At 36.5% G+C, this 21,506-nt stretch overlaps 1 protein-coding gene across 7 annotated transcripts in view; it reads right to left on the bottom strand.

Annotated features, from left to right (window-relative positions):
• The window catches only part of BNC2 (basonuclin zinc finger protein 2), a 326,769-nt gene that overhangs the window by 254,066 nt on the left and 51,197 nt on the right, over positions 1–21,506 (bottom strand). The window lies entirely within an intron of this gene.

The following is a 21,506-nucleotide window of genomic DNA, read 5'->3' as shown; positions in this document are numbered from 1 at the left end:
CAGGCAAAGTGTCCTTCTCTCATCCCTTCGCTTCCTCTCAGCGTGAAGCTATCAAAGCTGCGTTACCCACACCAGGGCACTCCACAACCCTGGAGTGCCCGTAAACGTGGTGGCTACGGCCTCACAAGGCAGCGCTAGCCGGCGCTTTTACTGCTTGAGGTGGTAATAGGCAACCGCCGCATAAGACCCCTCACAACTACGTTACATCACTATTTATTCATACCACCTTGGGGCAGAACCTCTAAAATACATGTGATGTAAAAGTACAACAATGTCTTTTCATACATAAACACATACAAACTAAATATATTAAAGGAAAATCTTTCTTGCATTTCCAAAACACAGAAACAGAGGGAAAATTGGGAAAGGATGCCCCTTTTGCTCTGACTTTTCCAGTAAAATTCAACAAATCTCCTGGTGTTAGTGCTGCACCAGTCCATACTGTGTCAAATAAAGAATTTTTTAAACAGTAACTACTTAGTTGATTGCTCCAGTGGGCAATTATTAACCCATTCCCACTCTTTATGCAAACATTTTCAGAATGTCTTGACTACCATTGGCAATATTAGGGAATGGAAGGAAACCAAGGTGCTGGGAAAAGAAAATGTAAAAAGATTTGGGAAAATGCCAATACAGACAATTCTTGAATAGTACACCAAAAGTTTGCTCCCAGCCTAGACAGCTACACCCCTGGCTTCTCTAAATCAGGCTGCAAGGCAGCATATGTAAAGCAGACGTTCACATTGATGTTCTGATGATTGTTGTAATACAGTAGTGCCTAAGTCAAGCATCCTAAATCAAAGATATGAGCAGTACAAGTCATTGCGTGAACAGTAAGTGTTATCAAATGCCTCACAACTTAGGACCAGATGGAAATAAAGTGGGGAAAAGGGGAAGGGGAAGGGAAAGGCAAGAAGAGGAAAAGGGAGAGTGTGAAGCAGGAGAGAAAGGGTATAAGGGGATGAGAGAAATTAGGAAGGGCCACATAGGGGAAGAAAAAGTGGGATGAAAAGTGAGGTAACAGTAGCTGTATACTGCATGGGTCAATACTGTGTCCAACCCTGTTTAACGTTCTAATTAATCATCTAAGTAATGGGGCAGAAGGTACCCTCAGCAAGCTGCAGATTACACAAAACTGGAAGGAGCAGTTGATATGCCAGAGGGCTGTGCAGCCATCCAGCACAAACTCAAGCCAGAGAAAAGGGTTGACAGGGACTTCACAAAGTTCAAAAGTGGGGAAGTACAAAGTCCTGCACTTGGGGAGGAACAACCACCTGCAACAGTGTATGCTAGGGAACAACTAGTTGAGAACAGCTTCACAGAAAATGATCTGCAGGGTCCCGGTGGAAACCAAATTAACCATCGGTCAGAAACATGCCTTATGGCAAAGAAGGGTAACGATGTATTGCATTAGATAAAGCATTGTCAGCAGACAGGGGGAATACTTTCCCTCTACTAGCACTGCTGAATCCAGAGGCCAGGTCTGGGCTTCCTGGTATGAGACAGAAATGCATGGACCACTAAAATAGTTAAGGGACTGCAGCATCTTTGCTATGAGGAAGGGCTGAAAGAAGTGGGAATGTTCAGCCTAGAGTAGAAAAGGCTCAGAAGAGATCTCAGGAATCTGAGTAGCTGATGTGAAGGCCCAATGCAGAGGGAGCTTGATCTTTTCACTGGTGCCCAGTCACAGGACCAGAGGTGATGGGCACAAACTGAAACATTGGATGTTACTTCTGAACATCAGGAATCACTCTATTCCCTGTCGAAATGACTGAGCACTGGCACAGGTTGCCCAGGGAGGCTGCAGTGTTATCTTAAGGGATGAAGCTATTGAAAAGCCATCTGGATACGGTCCTGGGTAACTGGCTGTAGGGGTGCATTGGACCAGATCACCTCCAGAGATTCATTCCTTCCAAACTCATGCAGTTTGTAATTTTGTAGTTCTGTGAAGAGGAGAGGAGGAAAAGAGAGAAGAAGGAAAGATAAGAAAGAGAGGAAGGATGGGTGACAGAGGAGAGAGGAAGGCAAAGAAAGGAAGATAGGAAATAGAAGGAGTAGAGAGAAGTAGAATGGTAGTAATGCGAGAAAAGAAAACCTATACCTGCATAATCACCACTAGATATTACTTCTCACCTTGTCTGTCATTATCAGTTGTCAATTCCACTTAGTAAGCACAGCAGAGGTGAATTTTATAATTTTATACAAAGATTAAAAGCCCACATAGTTGCCTTTTCTGATATTGAAAAAAAACAATCTAAAACATCAGCAATAAACAAATTAAAATATCATTTTGCTATATCAGGTGCAAAGAGCCTTCTGTCATCCTGTGACTTGTATGAAAGCAACATCTGCAAGATAAAAACACTGGTGTTAAATTAACTCTTAAAAAGAATGCTAGCATGCTGTGAAGGAAAGGCAGACACTTTATATAATTTGACAGGCTGTCAGCCCATGCTGAAAGGTGCTTGGCCAGCTGCCTGGAGCAGACAATATAGGGGACATTGTAGTGGATGTCCACTGCAGACTGCCTTCAGGAAGAACAAGTGGATCAAGACTTCAACAAATGGCTGGAAAGAGAATCACAGTCACAAGGTCCTCATGCAAGAGAAATTTCCCAAATAACTGCTGAAGGAACAAAATCACGTTGTATAAGCAATTCAGGAGGTTTCTGGGGAGCACTGATGAAAACTTTCTGACCCAAGTGGTAGAGAAGCCAACATAGATAGGTGCGGTGCTGGACCTCATAGTCACAAATAAGGAAAGGCAACATCACTGGGAGATGTGAAAGTTGCAAGCATCCTTGTCTGCAGTGACCATGATGTTCAGGACACTGGTTATGCAAGTGACCCTGTCTAAGGAAGCAGTTTGAGCAAAATGGCTTCCAGAAGTCCCTGCCAACCTCAACTATCCCATGATTTTATAATTCCATCTTGCTGCCTCCAAATACCCACACAGATTGCTGCAGACACTTTTTATCTATGTACATCTGGTCAGCCCTCTGTATAAATTACTTGTTGATTTGAATAACACAGCTTTGGGACAAGAAACACAGTATATTTAAAAACCAAATACTTAAGCTACATATATCACAGAACACAGCATTTGTCAATTTTCTAGCACAGACTGTTAAGAGCACCTCAAGGTAGTTCCCTGCTCACATTTTCTCAAAGGAATATTGGACTAAATATAATGTTAAATTTGAGCAATCCAAGTACCTGTTTCAGAATTCCCCTGGTTGTTTTAGCAGGCATCTATTACTACAGACAGTCAATGTCTGCAGGAAAAAGTGTGTGCATTCCCAACAAAGAAACCCTGGAAGCAAATATGGAAGTAAAAGACAACAATCTTGCCTGAATCTCAATACACTAAACACAATGCTGGCTTCTTGGCGATCACCTTCCTCATACAATGAAAGACCAAAGAAACCCACACAAGTTAAAAAAAAAGAAGAAAAAGATTCCATGTCCTTCCAACTCATAGATAGAGTGCTACAAATCTGCTAATACCAGAACAGTAATTTTTATGGCATTTAATTCCCACTGCAACAATTTAACAATATAGATGGCTAAAGAGAGGAGTCATGGAAATTACTCAGTAACTGAGATGATGACATACTCTTGGTTAAACAGAATTCAGTGATATTACTACTGCTGGGGAACAAATTCTGGAGACATGAGGAGACTACTTCCATTTTTCTCTATCATGATTATTCTTCAAAGGATACCAGTCTTCTGGCCCAGGACATCTAAGAGGGCACAAAACATCTCCCATGTATGTTAAGATATCTTTTTTATTTTCTGTCCTGTAGCACTGCATAATGAAAATGCAGAGGAGCTCAAACAACATTGTACTGCTACAAAATCATAACTTACATGGTAGAAAATACCACTCAGACAGAGAGGAGCAAACAGACAGGGGAGCCACCTTTTCTGTATGAATTAGGTGGAGTATGAGCCTGTGGTCTTTAGAATGACAAAATTCTGTAGTTTGTGCCACTCCTTAGGTATGAGAGCCGCTGATCAATACTACATTAGGCAAAATAAGAAGTGAAATCTACTTACATATAAGCAGGTAGAGAAAAGCGGGAAGAAAAATAGGGGACGAGTCATAAGGCTTATTGTCAGTAATACCACCAGAACACCAAGACATTTTAGGCCCTTCACAAAAGAAAACAACAGTATAGAAGCACTGCCTTTTGTGCAAATGAATATTTAATTTCTGCATCCATTATATTCATGTAAGAAAATGCACAATTTAACATGTACTAATACTTTACAAAAAAAATTCATAATGGATTCAGCAAATTAAGTTTGCTCTTTGCTGTTCAATGAACTATTTTTTTGTGTGCAGAAGGCATTCACAAGCCAAATTTTGCTTTATGAAGCTATGCTTCATGAACAGTGAAAACAATGGTTACAAATTTTTGTAACCTATAAAATATATTCTGACAACTTTATTTTTCAATACAGATTAATAAAAGTATTACATAAAAGTATTACAATTTTCTTACCTTGAGACAAAACAAAAAACTACTTGCAACCACAAATAGACAATATGTGTATTTCTGCCAAAAAAAGTAATTCTACATTTCTTTTATATAGTAAAATTTAGCTATGTGTAAACCAATGCATATGCCTGTGAAACAAACAAACAAACAAACTTAAAAGCAATATAATACCCCTCCAAAAGAATAATAATCACACCACTAAAAAACAAACAAGCAGGACAGTAAAGCTTAAGGGAACAGAAATGTTTTCTGCAGCATCAAATAAAAAGTCAAAACTGTGCATCTATGTTAGGCAAGAAAAAATGAAAAGAACCCCTGAAGCATTATCTATCAAGCATAAGTGAATAATGAAATAACGAATATGTCTATACCCTTGGTCCTTAATCTTACAGCAAATTATAGTATTCAAATATAGTATTTTACACATGCAGTCTGATAACACTTTCTATCTTTCTTGGAGATTTTGTGAACGACATGATATGAAACACAATGTATTTAATGAAAGGTTTCTAAGCTGATTTCCCTACAGGTTATTTTCCTTCTTTTCTCTGGAACCCATACGAAGGATATACAGCAGGGACCAGGAGCGTATATAAAAATAAACTACCAAGCAGCATCAGAGCTGATACCCCATTCCTACAGGGGCAAGTGAATTATTAGATCTGTGTCATGAATTTTTTTTTTTTTTAATATGCCATTGTTCCCACTTGAGCACATTAAATTTTCCATATCCACTTTTTTCCCCCCATGGTCATAATGTTCAAAGTATACATTATGCCAATCCAACACCTTAAGTCACACACCAGTTATATGTAAAGTAGGATAAACTATAACCTTTTGATTTTCCTCCTTATGAACTTAGAGCCTAAAGGAGAAAAGCAAAACAAACCATGGTACCTCACGGGGGAAAAAGTTTACTAATATTCATTTTATAAGTGGTCATGAACAACATTTTATCTGATTTTGTATATTCACAAAAGTATATTACAACTGTATGTATACATATCTTTTGTGTTATAACCATTTTAACATATATAAGCCTTTCAACTCAAAGGTAAAAGCATTTCTGGTTTTGAAGATGTGATTGCCAATTATTTTTGCACTAGTGCACATAAACAGGAAGGACAGATTCTTAGGTATGAGTTATATATTCCTGTACAAAATAATTGTATATTCTATGAAGAGTGATTCTTTTTCTAGAGAAATATACAACAACACAAGGGAAATCTTGTACCAGCAGCATAACTGAAGTGGCAAGACACAATATTAGAAAAACAGAGCTACTTTCATTACTGTGATGCTGTGTGTCAGAATGTCTCTCCTTAATGAACCTGTTTGCAATAAGACTCCGGGTGCAAAGAGGCTATTTAGAGAGCCTATTGTGTCTGTAGTGAGTCTTTCAAATATCTTCCTACCATTAGACATGCCGCATTGACCAATTCTGTCCTGATTGCTGTTCTTTTTAGTATCAAGGGACATTCTTGCCCAGACAGACCGATGGATCAGAAACTGCACTTCATAAAATGTTTACACTGTATACACATTCACACAGTGATACAAGCAACAGAGTCCCAGATCACACAGCATGTTGAATGTGCCAGTGTCATCTCTAGGCTTATGACTTTCCAATACCTACAAAAGGATTTGGGTTAAACTGCTTCTGCTGCTTGCCTGTCATTCTAACAAAAGTCATATTTTTTCACCCGTTCAGCTTGTAAGCAAGCCCATGGCTCACATGGGAGCATTTCAGGCAAATGTTCCCTGTGTCACAAAGCCTTTTTGCTCAGTTGAGACCATGCTTAATTGCTGACAGTAGAAAAGGACCACACATGTGATGTCATCAGAAAGCAAAAAACTTTGCTTTGAATAAACAAAAACAAGTCCTCCTAAAAGATTATGAATTCCTACTCTCAGTGACAGCAGAAAAGAACAAGGGACTTTTCTCAACAGTAATTACAGAAATACTTTGTTACTGTCTACAGCCCTCTAAATTAGTCCCTTTGTAAGAGATTTTGTGAGGGTAGTTTGAGGAAGTCTCAGAGTTCCTATCTATCAAGTCAGTGGTTTACTTATTAGCCACTAATTAATGTGCTTTATTCTCACCTTTCATGAACCTCATGTCAAACAGACTATAAGTAAGAAGCCTTTTTACATTTTAACTTTTTTGTGGTCTTACCCTTTTATTCATCCAAGAAAAATGTCACTGCCACCTCCAGCTGAAGGCCCCAAACCCCAGACACAGTAACAGAAAGTTACTGTATGGTATGTGAAAGACCTAACTATTAGTTTACTAACACAGATCAAAAAATACACACCATATATTTGATTTAGCACTCAATTCATCTGTGCTACCAGCTGAACACAGAAGAAATGTGTGGAGAAACTATGAGGGAGAAGAAAATTCATTCTGAATGCCAAATGTGAAGCTAAAACATATATGATACAGAAAGCTCTCCTCTGTATAATAACTGGGAGACTGTATATGCTTTCAGAGATATGGCAGGTGCCTAGAAATATCAAGGAAAGAACCCTAATATTTCACTGACAGAACAAAGGAAATCCTACTTGCCAAGGGCAACCTGCATAGACAGATGAGACACAGCAAGGATGGGGAAAAAAAAGGTCTTATCCACCCTGTTTTGTAGCTAGGAAACTGAGATACAAGGATTAAATGCACATCAAGAAAGTGTATGCCATTGAACAAATGAAGAAGCTATATAAAATAATTTTCTGCTAAGTAATACAAAAGTGTCCTATATGTGACTGTTGATAAGGTTATGAAAAATGGTATTATGTGTAAGATGACTGAACAATACAACAGGTAGAGGTAGAGTTGTTCTAAAATACAACACTGTAGTGTAACTAACCTTTCATTTCTTCTCCTGAGTCACCATATTAATCTATAAAAGAGATTTATGAAATTGAAAAATAGTGTTTTGGGCTGAATTCTTTCCTGAAATACATTCAAGTTTCTTCGACATGTAGATACTATCTGAGAGGCAAATTTGGCCAACAGACATAGTACATTAAACACATTATAGATGTGGGATAAATATTTTCAGAAATAGCAAACAACCCACTGACAAAATTTTCTGCAAGTATTATGCACCTTCTGTGGACTGTAATTAAATCTTTCTAGGCTTCCTGACTGCATTTTCCATGTACAAACATGTTCTTCCTGCGTTGTGCCAATCTTTACGTCAAGAATGCATGCCCTTCTCCCAGTACACATTTTTCAATACTGATACATTCATTCATCTGGCAAACAGGCATATCTTATAGACTGTTCTAGGTTAGATTTCTAAATGAAAGCAGTCAGAGTGATCTTCTTGACCAGGTTAACACAAAAGAGCTAAACCTCACTTTTACACAGCATTTCAGTTTAGCAGCTTCAGCCAGATTTCCACTTTCATAATGACCAACAGACACATTAAGATTGCTGATTTCCCTAGGTTGAACTCCTCTAACTCATTTGCTATAATTTTATCTGGAAGAAAAATATATCTTCCACTCCAGAGGTTAGTCATGAAGTACTGCTTTACTCCACAACAGACAATGGGGCTTTAAGGGCCTGTAGCAAAAGGGTTTATGCAGTAGGTTGCTACTACAGACTAAGTCATGCTTAAGTCATCCCTTCACTACTTTCAATCATATGTATATTGTAATTAATCAAATTCTACTTGCAATATAATTCTTTTCAGAGAATCTTAGTAAACTGTAAGTTTTCCAAAAATTACAAACACTGAAAAGTGTGAAATTTGCTACACTAGATAACACAAATGCTGTTTCTTTGCCAAAGCAAGTTAGTCCCTGCTCTAAGTGGCTACTCTTAAGTTTCTCTAAGATTTCCACCATAATTTTACTTGGCCTTTAATTAAACCATTTCAGCTAGGTTCTGTGTGACTTCAAGCCTCCTTCAGTTTTGTCCTGGTTTAACCTCACTCATCAGCCAAGCCCATACAGCTGCTTCCTCACTCCCCCACCAGCACAACTGGGGAGAAAAACAGAAAGGTAAAAGGTAGAAAACTCATGGGTTAGAATAAAGACAGTTTAACAGTGGAGCAAAAGCTGTGCACACAAGCCAAACAACACAAGGAGTTAATTCACTGCTTCCCATGGGCAGGCAGGTGTTCAGCCATCTCCAGGAGAGCAGGAGTCCATCACAGGTAAGGGTGACTTGGGAAAACAAACGCCACCACAACAAATGTCGTCCCTTCCTCCTTTTTTACCCCACTTCATATACTGAGCATGATGCCATATATCATGCATCATGGGTATGATGACCCTTTGGTCTCCTCCAAGCATCCCAAGCACCCTCAACTTCCTCACCAGCATGGGATACAAAAAGCAGAAAAGGCCTTGCCTGTGGGTAAGCCCTGCTCAGCAAAAACAAAAACATCTCTATATTATTAAGCCTGTGTTCAGCACAAATCCAAAACACAGCCCCATACCAGCCACTATGAAGAATATTAACTCTACCCCAGCCAAATTAGGTACAACCTTACATTTAAAAAATGCACATACATCAACATCCAATTAGTCCTATAACACTGATAAACAAACTTTCACATACGTAAGGCAGTGGTTCCTTCCTACCCTCATCCCTCCTTCATTGCCACACTAAAACAAGAAATGGAGCCTCATTTGGTCTGCAGTCATGGGAACAAAAACTTTCTAAGGTTATTGAGAATATAAAGGTTCCATGTTAAATACCACTTTAATTCCTCTAAAATTACCGTATGTACTTAAATAGAAGTTCTTCAGACATACCTCAATCAACCAAAGAATTAAGATACAATTTTTCTATTTCCTTCAGATTTCCTCATGCGTAACTGGAAAGAAAGAAATCTTAGGTGATACAGTGATATCACCTTCCAGAACAATGCCATCAGCTCTTAAAGGGAGGTTACTCTGCTCCCCAAATAAATTCTAAGGCTGTTTTTCATTCACATAAAACAAATAAAAGCATAATGGCTCTACCCCCAACTGCCATATTAACTTAAACGTGGATAATCTTGTCCAAAATAAATGTGACTGCATTCATACAAATTTTTCTGCTAGCAAAATGCTGGGGAAATGACAAGTAACCTCTTCTGCCTACAGAGACAGAAAGAATCTGTCCAGAGTTGTAATTCTTAGAAATAAAAGTATGCATCTGATATGGCTGAAGCATCACATTTTTCTTTTATTACAATTGATAGTGAAAGGCACTATTTATGAACAGCTAGAACCTGTCTGTTATGGCATCTTATGACTCCTACTCTAAAGCACTGCTTTGGCAGCACAGGAAAAAAGAAAAAAAATACAAAACATCAACAGATTGAAAGAGTATGTCATATCTGTCCACACAGAAAAACTAAATTATTATGTCTTTTCTATGGATTATCAGACAGAAGAAAGTATATTCATTTTGGCAAACACAACCCAAAAAATGCAAAATGTATAGTCTTTCACATGAATAGGACACTGTTGATACATAAGTAAAACAAAACAAAGATATTATATGCAATAGGTACCTCACAGGAAAGAAAAATACAAACAGAAATCAATCAACATTTTGTGAAATCATTTAAGTGTAGAACTAGCAAATAACCAGAGAGAAGATGCTATTAAGGGAGACCATTAGCATCAAGTTATGCCTTATTTTCTGAACTTGTTTTGCAAAGATCAAATTTTGGTTGAATGTACTCATGAAGAGTAAATAAAACACTCTTCACATTGCTCTCTGAAAGTGTCATACTTAACTTACCACACAAATTAAATCCAAATACAAACATAATTGTAATACCTCCTCCTTTCCCACAAAGCAATAATACAATCAAGCGAATCAACATGTTAAAATTATGAACATCAATGCATTTGATTAAAATTAAAATTAATAACCAAAGATTTCATTAGTGAAAATGAAATATAACTTGGTCTTGGGTACAAGAATGTCTGAAAAATTCACATCAAACTGGGTCTATCTATGCATTGAACTTATTACGTTATAGACAGGAATTTACAGATCAGCTGATGGGACTTTGAGCTGCACTGTTGCTGCTGTCCACACGGTAAAATCTGTGAGATTTCAGGAAGCATTGCTTCCTGAAGTTAGCCAAAATCTTATTGAAGGTCTACTCTTTGGTATCCAGATATTTTTTAACTAATCTCAAAAGAGCAGATGCCTGTCTTCAGCTGGCAAAGCTTCTCCATGTGCTTCTTTCTGGTATATTTTCTCAGTATATATACAGATGAAAATACAGAAGATCTCAGATATGATAGAACTATTTTCAGTTGCATTTTTAAAGTATTTTAAAAATCTGTATTAAGTATTTTTTTAAAAACTAAGTATTTTTAAAAATCTGTTTGTTTTTTTTTTTAATGAAGGCATGAATACCAATTTAGAAAAATCTGGTGCTTTGAAAAACTACAAGGAAAGAAACAGAAATCTGCAAAGAATTATTTTTTCTGAACCAATGCTTCCTAAAAACACAGATTCAGACTTCTATGCAGTTCAAATGTGAATTACTTTTCAGGCCTAAATAAATTCTGATCATTTTACAAAGAGCAAAACTACACAAACTTAGCTAGAGTCCAAGCCAGACTATAAGGTTTGTAAGCCTTTTAACAAAGAAGGATCAAACACCAAACAAGAACAACTTCAAGACATATTTTAGACAGTTTCCTAGACTTGTAAATGAACAGAGTTGTTTTGATTGGCTTCTACCTGTTCCTTTGAGAAACTGGAAGATAACATCATCAAATTAATTTATGACTTAAAGGCTCAACTTTTCTTCTTCTCAAAAATCCAGGAAAAGACTAGACTTTGCAGCATACACACAAAAATATGAAATGCATACTGTGGACGACAGTGGATTTTTACTCTGACCTTACATAATTTTACAGTATTTCATTACTTATTGCTGTTTTATTCCAACATAACTACACACATCCATTCACATTCAGGTTCCAGGCCATTTTAGATTATATGCAATGAAGCTCCAAGATAAGAAGGAATGATTTGCTGCCAGTCACATTTCTGCATGTTGTCATTGATATAAATTAACTCATACATTAACAAAAATGGAGAATGGCATTTTTTTGGTTTTTTTTTGTTTAAAGATGGTATAAGAAGTAAATGGGGCACTCTCCCTCAGGGGAAAACAAAAAAAACAAACACCAACAAAAAGGAATACACTTTTTCAAAATATATACTATATCTTTTTCCAAAGAATCCATCAGCACTGATCAAGAAGTGTATGCTGTTGTAGTTGGTAAATACTCCTTAAAGAGCAGGTGTCTCCTCTACATAGCAGTGGACCTTTTTCCCTCAGAGTGATGCCATTGAAAATAGTTTTATTTTCTTTCCATCTGATTTAATGGATGTGTTATGTACTTCACCATCTCAGCTATCTACCCATATACATTATATCCCCCAGACACATAAACACTTTAGGAGAATGGATAACAGCACAAAGACTGACTTTTTAACTGAGAGCTTGTCTACACATTCAGCTACTTGGGAATAAAAATTCAAGGACAGCAGTTGCAGAAAAACTGTTCTTGAATGATTCAGTTTATTCCATGATGATGCTTGCTGTAGGAATGGGAAGTCAATCAGAAATACCTTCTTCTAATAGCATACATATTAACATAAGTAAAATAAAATACTAAAATAAATAAATTAATTTATTATTATTTTAATTTTATAATTATTATATATATATTATTATTGTTATTTTATAAATAATAATTATTTTAAATAAATAAAATAAATTACTACTCCTATTTCACACTTCACCAATCAAAATAAACTTTAGGCACAGACAAATCAGTAAGCATCTCAAACACTATTTTTAAAAGTCAGATTATGCCACAGGATCAAGGTTTTATACTTTATGGAACACCTTCATGCATAGGAAGGAAACTTGAAAATTTGAAAATGAAATGGAAAAAAAAAATCACACTTTCAAGGAAACTTTTTATCATCATAGTAACAAAAGAAAGGTTCTTTCATTGGTAGCTGCCTTGCTCAGAAAGCAGTCCTTGTGAAGTCATGGCAAGACAAAAATAGATCTTGACAGACAGACAAAAAGTAGTAATGGATTTGAAAGGCAATGCTGTGAAACTTGTTGAACTTGTTACTTTATCATTAAGAGAGATTCTTAGTTTGAAGAAAACTTGCTGCTATAGGATATCCATCAGCTGTGAGGCTATCCTGACATAGAATACCACAATAGAGAGTTGCACTATTATTAAGGGCTGATGCTTCATTACTATGAAGAATTGTAAGAATTCTAAAGTAGATGGAAAGTTAAACTTCTTAGTTCCAAACAGTTATTTTGGTCCACTTAACAACTCTTAGATCGTGTGGTGCAGAGCTGGCTTAAATCTTGTATAATATTTTGATTTTTCTTTCACAGACCATATACCAACTAGGACTTCTTTTTTGATTTTTGAAATCCTTTTTCTGTTGAATGACAGCAATACTCAGTATCTGGACAAAATTACTTTAGAATGGGAGACTTACCTCCATGTAGCAAATCAATGTCATTTTCATAACAGTCCTGGGCATGAATAGTCTTGAACAACCTGCTCTATGTTGGCCCTGCTCTTGGCAGAGGCATTGGGCCAAAAGACCTCCAGAGGTCCCTTCCAACCTCAACCAATCAGTGATTCTTCATTATGTCTGCAAACAATGGCCTGAAGAGGTTCAGGAAGATTTATAAACAGAACTAGAAGGCATGTAATACTTTCAGTTATATACTGGTGAAGGTGAAATCTGTCTATGTTATGCCTATGTCTTTTTCTTTTCCAGAAGGAACCTCTTCAGACCTGGGCAATTGGCAGGAAAGGAGTTGGCTTGCTAAGATATATTTTTCATTCATGTAATGCATGACTGAGAAGACCTTTTTCATACAGTACAAAGTTTAAGCCTCAAATGTCTTCACTGCCACTTTGGATGAGTTGTCCTACTGGGCTAAAAGTAACAATGATATTAAAACCCAGAAATTCTTCCCAAGTAGTACTCACTTTTCATGAGTATAGCTCATCAAGGAACAAAAAAGATCCACAGAGACATGTGAAATATTTGAACAGAGAACATGGTACCACAGAATCTCAGGCAGGCAAAAATTATGGCTATAATTTGCCTTTAGTGTCCCCTGAAAGCAACATCAAATTCAAATATTATGATGCAGGAAAAATAATACCAGTGACTGACAAAAAAGGTCCATCTACATCTGCATGGCTAGTAAAACACAGTCATTTATCCAGATCTTTCAGCCCTGACATACGACACATTCTTTTCCTTGAACAGTCAGGTCACTCCCAGAGCCTTCCTTAAATCAAAAAGTGTCACTTCCATTGAACTACTTCTCTCTATCAAAATATATATATATTTTTAAATCAAATTGTTTAAATCAAATTTTTGCTGCTCTGTCTTTCAAAAGATGAGATACCTACTACGTGCTTCATACTGCTTTTAGACAAGAAGTAAGATTTACAGTAAGATTTGCACGAAATGTTGCATCACTAAACACTACTTGAAGAACTTAGTAGAAATTTGCTAGTGGTCTATACAATGCAAGAGGAGATATACTGTATGGTGTAATTTTTTTCATTGATCTGTAAGTATTGTGGATTATGGACCTAACGCCTAGCATATTACAAGTGAACAGAACCTAACATTAACAATTGCTTTTTCAGGTTCCTGCAGTAAATTACTTTGTTGGATACACTATAATGTAACATTAAACACACATTTAGATACAGATATATACAAAAAAGATTTATGGTAGTGCAATTATGTTGCACTATCAACATTCTAAATATTAAGATAATGTTTTCAGGAAAGCATTGTGTCTCACTGAAGAAAAAAAGAACAACTCACACTTTCCCTACAGTAATATTTTTACTTTTCTGAAAAGCTGGTAGTACACCAATTCTACTGATTTCAGTAGAGAAACATCAGGAATGAGTTTAATTCACATAGGAGGCTTAAAAAAACAGAAGAACTTAGTTTTATTGTAATGCCATTAAGGTGACAATTTTCTCCTGAGTTGCCCATTAAAAAACCTATATGAAAAATGTCCTACAAAAGTTGTTGGCCCAAATTCCATGTCTTGTCATGATCCTATTTCTATTTATATTACTGCATAATTTAAATTCCTCAGTCAGAGTCCCAGTACAGAAGGCAGCATAGAAAATTTATGCAAAAATCAATTCTAAATTAAGTAAGCATCAGTCCAGCTTAAAAGACATAAAAGCAGTTTAACTGCATCACTGGAAATTCCCTCTGCATAAATAGGAATTTCCACAACTATCACAGAATCAGCTCATGGCACTACTGTGCCATGCTCTTTAAAGCCTCTAGCATGGGAGGATTGTTTCAGGAAATGTAAGTGTTGTCATGGATGGCTAGAGGCCAGCATAAACTAATATGTCATCACATCACACTAAAGGTCATAATGGTCCAGGACAGACCAAGCATCAGAAGACTGACAAGTCTCTGTTAGCTTCCACTCCTCCCATACTTGCAGTGATTTTATTCAGACTACAGGATTGCTCTTGCAATCTGATGTTCTGCACATTAAGGAAGAAAACACAACTCTACAGAATACATTCAATTCTTACATCATAATTCAAGTGAAGAAGATTGCACAGGGTAACAAACCAGTGAGAAATTTTTAAATCACAGGTTTCTAAGGACAAAAGAAATAGTAGGTGACCAAAGTCAAGAATTAACTTTAAAGGAGCAACACATGGAAGAAGAATTGATTTGTTTCAAAGATGTACTAACAAATGTCTAATGGAACAGCATCCTTTTTAAGGGGACAAAAACCCCAAGATGACTAAATGGCAAAAGTAAAGAGGCAATGGAAGAAATATTGATGAAAAATGCAGTGTAGATGCAACTAAAACCATCAAGAAGAAATGATTTAAAGGAAAAATAAATGTTGGGAGCTAGATGGAGTGAAGAAAGAAAATTACACAGGAGAAAAGCAGAGTATCAGAAGGGACAGCAAGCAATATAGTGAAGAATAATAAGGCTTTCTACAAATACATAAAAGGAAAGAAGACAGTAAAGGATAAAAAGAACACATTAAAGTATAAAACAGATGCTTAGATACAGGATGATGCAAGGTTGATGGCAGGATTAAACATTTCCTTCACAGGGACCATTCTCTCCAGAAACTGTGAAGAAAAGACTAGGAAACATGAAGCTAGTATGTGCCTCCCAGATCAATTAAATAGCAAAATGCTGCTTTTACAGCTCACTACAAGTTAGCATGGACAAACGTAAATTAACATACATTTCACATTGGAATAATCTGGTGCAGTACGGACTGAGAATTCATCACTCCCTCTGTCTCTTATTTGGTGTTTCACCTTAATCAGACACAGATATGCCAACTGCAAGTAACCTATAATGTGATCAGCCTCTAGTAAGAGATATAATTTCAACTCCATCTGCAGTTAGAGTGGATATCTGGATACAAGGTATTACATGTAAAAAAGACACAACTATTTCATACCAAAGCATGTTTATTAGAAATGCCTCAATAATAAAATTTAGTCTGGTTTCTGAATGGGTAAGTAAAGTAATACAGGAATAGACTTAAAGGAGCACATGTATATAAATTTTAGTACCTTTAAACAAATACTGGTAGGTTGATCAGTCAGTAGGAAAGTATAACCTCTATGTTCAGATGGTAAAGTGAGCAAAAGACCAGCCTTCTGGAAAGGGGAAGTGCATATCATTGTTGCCATTTTTTTTAAGAAAAAGTGACCACTGAGGTTCCACAATACACACACTGAAGCATATTTAGCCATATTTTAAATATGTCTAGTATTACTAGTATTACTTCAGTATTAAAATACCAATTTAAAATTTTTTTTTTTGATTGATGACAGTGTGTTCTCTAAATCAACTTGGTTTCCATTTCAAAAGAACTTTAATAAAGATGCAGTGACAAAATATTCAGAATAATTAGAAAAGACATTTGATACAAAACTAGATCTATTGAAAGACAAAGGAAGTTATTCAGGACACATCTGTCCAAACAGCAACTCATGATTTGTACGTATGAAGGTTGTTCAGAAATTTTCTATTAATCCCAGCAGAAGGCTGTAATGACATCTCAAGGGAACCTCTGTGAAAATAAGCTATTCTATATTCCATTAGTCACTTCTTAAAAGGAAATGGAGGTAGGTGATTATACAAAGCTCTCTTCACTTTGCCAGTCCCAACAGGTATCTTCAAGTTGGCACCATCAGAAGGCTGCCATGCTCACTTGGAAGCACCACATTTTGTCATTTCACTGAGATAAGAGAAGCAGTCAATAATCCACTGGAGGGGTTTGCAAGGTGACACTAAGCTCCAAAGGAGGCAAGGAAAGAGCCAATGCAAAGAGCAATAATAATGAAAGAAAGTAAAGCGGACAATGAAGGTAAGAGGAAATGCATATAGAACAGTGGAAGACATGGTAGTGCAGATAACAACAAAGGAGAACAAAGTGAGAGGACGGGGCACAGAACATAACATCAAAGACAAAAATCATATTTAGTGTAACTAATCTAATTAACCTAGACTTAGATATCTAGTTAATTTTTTTTATGGTAAGAGGCAACATAGTTTGTATTAACCTAAATTTCTCCATTATAATGACTCTGTGGATTATAGCAGTTTTTCAGGCAGTGATAAATAATACAGACTATGAAGCAATTATTTTTCACCATTTGGCAGGCAACACTTTTTAAAAAAATAGATGTTGCAGATATTTCATCACAGCATTATCCACATTAAAACTTGGGTTATTTATGAAGTAAGTATATATGTATTTGAACACACACAAACCCACAAACTTTTCTATGGGCACTAATTTTCCTATGCATATACAGTCTTTCATGAAAAAATGCATGACAAATACAAGGCATAAGTATTACGCAAGTTGGAAGAACACCACTCCAAGACTCAGCAAGACTCAGAATGATGTGGGAGAAAGAACAAGAAAGAGAGAACACTGGTAGAAATAGAGAGAACATAGGAAGGAGGAAGGCTCAGCTTAGGATATCCAACCTCCTCAAATACTAGATCATTCCACTGCAGAAATGAAACAGAGATCCATTTATAATCATATTTATAAGAACCTACCTAATGATTTTATCACACCTACATGTACTTGGATATGATTTTTTGCTAGTCATGCAAAAAGGAGTCAGATCTCATGTTACTCATGCGCAAAATGGCCACCATCTGCCAGCAGAGTCAATGGCTGCCATTTTTCTATAGTTAATTAGCATGCAAAAACTAGACTATCTTTTGTAGAGATGATTACTTTCCTTGATTATTTTCAGACTGAAGCAAAATGAAAACCATAACCTCTCTGTGATTCAGAGATACGGGAAGACACACATGAAACAAAGGGGCAATGCAAATGAGGAGAATAGGATGCAGATTTATAATACTAAACACAACAACGTGCAGGATTATCCTAAGTTTGTCATGTTTCTCTCTTGAAGCATCATACCCAGACCACAAGTTTTGGCCCAAATCTTAGAGCCTTTTGCATTGTTTTCTGCCTCAGACCTATGCTGCCTCAGACCCCAGCATCCAGTTTCCCTTCAGAAAGATACATACTGACTGACTGAATTAAATTTGCATATTTCACTGTCTAATAATGTCACTGCTTCCTCAAGGATCAATCACCTAGAAATGGGAGGCTGATCTGAAGGCTACTGCATAACTTTCCAATTACTAGATTTTAGAAGAGTTGACTAGTATCAAGTATCTGAAATCAGGAAAGTGTCCAAAAACTTATATTTGAGTCAACAATTATGGCAGCCTAACTTCAGAGAGTGGTAGCATGGCTCTGTGTATTTATCAGTGCTCAACAGAAGCTAGAGACAATAACTTAGAACTGTGATACCATCTTCTAATTATGGACTCATTCACATACACGACTAAGTCTGAATCCCTATCTGATAAGTGACTAAAGTCACACAAATATACATGTGTTAATCTCAATTTGAAGTCCACTGGCCATTTCTTCCCCTTTTTCAAGCATCACAGTTTTAAAAACTTTGTCATTACATGAATTCTTTTTAAAAGACAGGTTTAAAAAAAGCAAAACCCTATCTTATTAAACCTAACTATCAGACTGTACCTCCAATCTCATATCTCCTAACTAAACCTTATAAAAACTAAGAGGCATCTGTATAAAGGCATTGTCCACTAAACTGAAAAGTGGAAAGTGTTATCTTCAATATATCATCACCTAAGAATTCATTAGTGAATCATAACAACGTTAAAGGCATAGTGATTTCTCTGCAGATCAGATAAACACATGAAAAAATCTTGTAAATAGAAACAGCTTTTCTGTGCTGCCTGCTGATGGGTGAACATAGTTTTGAAACTTTGCTAGTACAATTTGCCAGTGGAATTTTACTTCCCATGGCATAAGGATTTTACACGTCCTGTGACCTCTCCACAAGCACACACTGTACCATATAATTGAAATATTTTAACAAGTTAAAAATAATCTCTTTTTTCATCATGTGCTTTAAATATGTTGTTAGTGAAATAGTGTTCTACATAAAAGAAAATACTGAAATGATTCTATGATAGTATGATAAAGTTTCGAGTTTGCAGAAGAAAATAAATGCAGTGCATTTTGTTTTGGATGTGCCAAAAGATGTTCTGCAAAGAGCAGACCATGTGAAAAAACATGACATAACAGAGTTAGAAGTGACCTGATCAGGTGAAGGTAATTCCAAAGCCAGGTCTCTACTTGCCAGCACACTTCAGGACTACAAGCTTCTTTGCTAATCATATCATTATGCTCTTCCATGTATTTTTCAATTAACCTCTCTATTGCATTCATGTGTTTAATTGCCACTTTAGATGTATAATACAGTGTTGGGAAAGCCTTCAGTAACTTCTCCGACCTACTATCCCTGTATCTCTTTTAATGATAGTCTGTTTCTTGCTTAAGGTCTATCTGAACTAATTTTCACTTGCCTGGTGGTAACTGCAGCCACTACTGTAGTGAAATTTGTAGCAGAAGAATCACACAGACACACAAACCCCAGTACATATCTTCCCTATTCAGTCCTCTCCTGCATTTTGGAGGCAATACTGAGGTGTAAATCACTCCAGCATCTCCCTCCTAAGCAGAGCTACTGAGGACTGTGCACCACTCCACGGGGAGGCGAAATCACTGTAACTGCATCAACTGGCCAAACTTAGGCAGACAGAAGGAGCTTGTTCATCAGTGCTCTGTGAGCTAGTTTCATTATGTCAGCATGCATGTACCCAGTGGACCAGGCTTCACACCACTATAATTTGCACAGAAGTCAACAACATCATAATATGATTAAAGAACTCAGGTTTCATTTTCTTTCACTATCTAGAAACCAATCTACTTAATTTTTTTAAAACAAGCACTGTTTATTCTTTCAAACTCTTACCCAAACCATATGCTAGAATTTTCACTGCCTAAATTTTCACTACACTTCACAGAAGCAATAGATATAAACCATTGCATGGAACAATAAATAAACAACTGAAGGGTCAGGAGAATGAAACCAATCCCAGCATATCTGTGCTTATGTGGATGTTATCAGGTAAAAGGGAAAAAGACATGAGATGCATATATGCATTGTTAGGTCCCTTCAGTAGCAGCAGAAAAACTCCAGAGATTTTCACTTCTTACATTCACTACCACCAAGTTTATCTGAAGATTCTGCTTATCCTGAGTCTTTTGATTCTATGAAGATTCTAACATGTGAATGATGATATTTGTATTTTAAGTGGTTGATCACTCATAACTGACTACAGAGTGAGAACCAGATTGATCTCAACATTGCAACACTCCCTTCAGGGACTTGTAAAGTCACTAGAAAGAAATAGGTACTTGATATACAGTTACAGAAGCACTCAGCTTTAGATAGGAAAACCTGTGAATGCGGATGTCAAACAAGCTAGTGAATCAGGGCACCAAATTTTTCCTTTGATTTCAGTGTTTGCCTATCTTTTACAGCTAGTTTTAGAGAAACCCCCAAGAAATCTCTGAATTAAACTCATTTAAATCTTTAAATGATTACACCTGCTTTATTCCTGGACTAATGGGTCCTCTTACATGGGGATTATGCAGCTGGACATAGACAATGCATTGTTGTATGGAAGTTGCATTGCTTCCAACACCTGATCTAACAGTTCAGAATTACTGTGCTGGCCTGCATTCCTAATAAATTACTACACACCCCTACACTGTACAGTATAAAGATACTATAGTATTAGCCACGCATGAACAAAGTAGCCTGTGTGGTTAAAAAACAAGTTACATGGAGTCTTCTACCTCTAAATTGCATTCCTAAACCCAACCAGATTAATTGCTTTCCTTTGTCGTAGCTTGAAGTAACTACTTTAAGGAAGAAAATTACAGCTTGATTGGCCAAGCAGCAGTCTTAAAAAGACAAACTAATTTGATCTCAATTTCTTGCCTTAAATATTTTCTTTGTAGATGGCAGTAACACAGGTCTCTAATCAAACAGTCCTTGTTACACTGACCAGTATGCACAACATGAGAAGGTGTTTGTGTTATTTTCTATAGCTGTAGGAGGCAACCAGAAATCTTTCCCTGTTTATTAGTGTATTTATCTGATCTCCAAAGCTTAAATGAGATCTTAACTCAGAGCTCCCTCAAGAGAAGCCAAATCTCTCACCTTGCCTTCAAAAAATAATTATCATCTTCCCTTATTAGGAAAAAATAAGAAATTTTGTTGAATTTCTGAATGTGATTGTGATCTAAAAGCTTTCTATGTTTGGGATTTTTTTTAATGCACCTACTTGCTTATTTATACATTGAAGTGAAGCCAATTCACTTGCAGTTTGTCCCTGCATTAGGACATTACAAAATGTTTGGTCACTCAGCCAGATTCATTCCTCTCCTTAACCCAAAGACACTTCACTGTCATAATCAACACCCTGACTAACATTAAAATACTACCTGGA

The sequence above is a fragment of the Anomalospiza imberbis genome, chromosome Z, assembly GCF_031753505.1.
Source record: "Anomalospiza imberbis isolate Cuckoo-Finch-1a 21T00152 chromosome Z, ASM3175350v1, whole genome shotgun sequence".
NCBI lineage: Eukaryota > Metazoa > Chordata > Aves > Passeriformes > Viduidae > Anomalospiza > Anomalospiza imberbis.
This window is presented reverse-complemented; position numbering and strand designations above follow the sequence as displayed.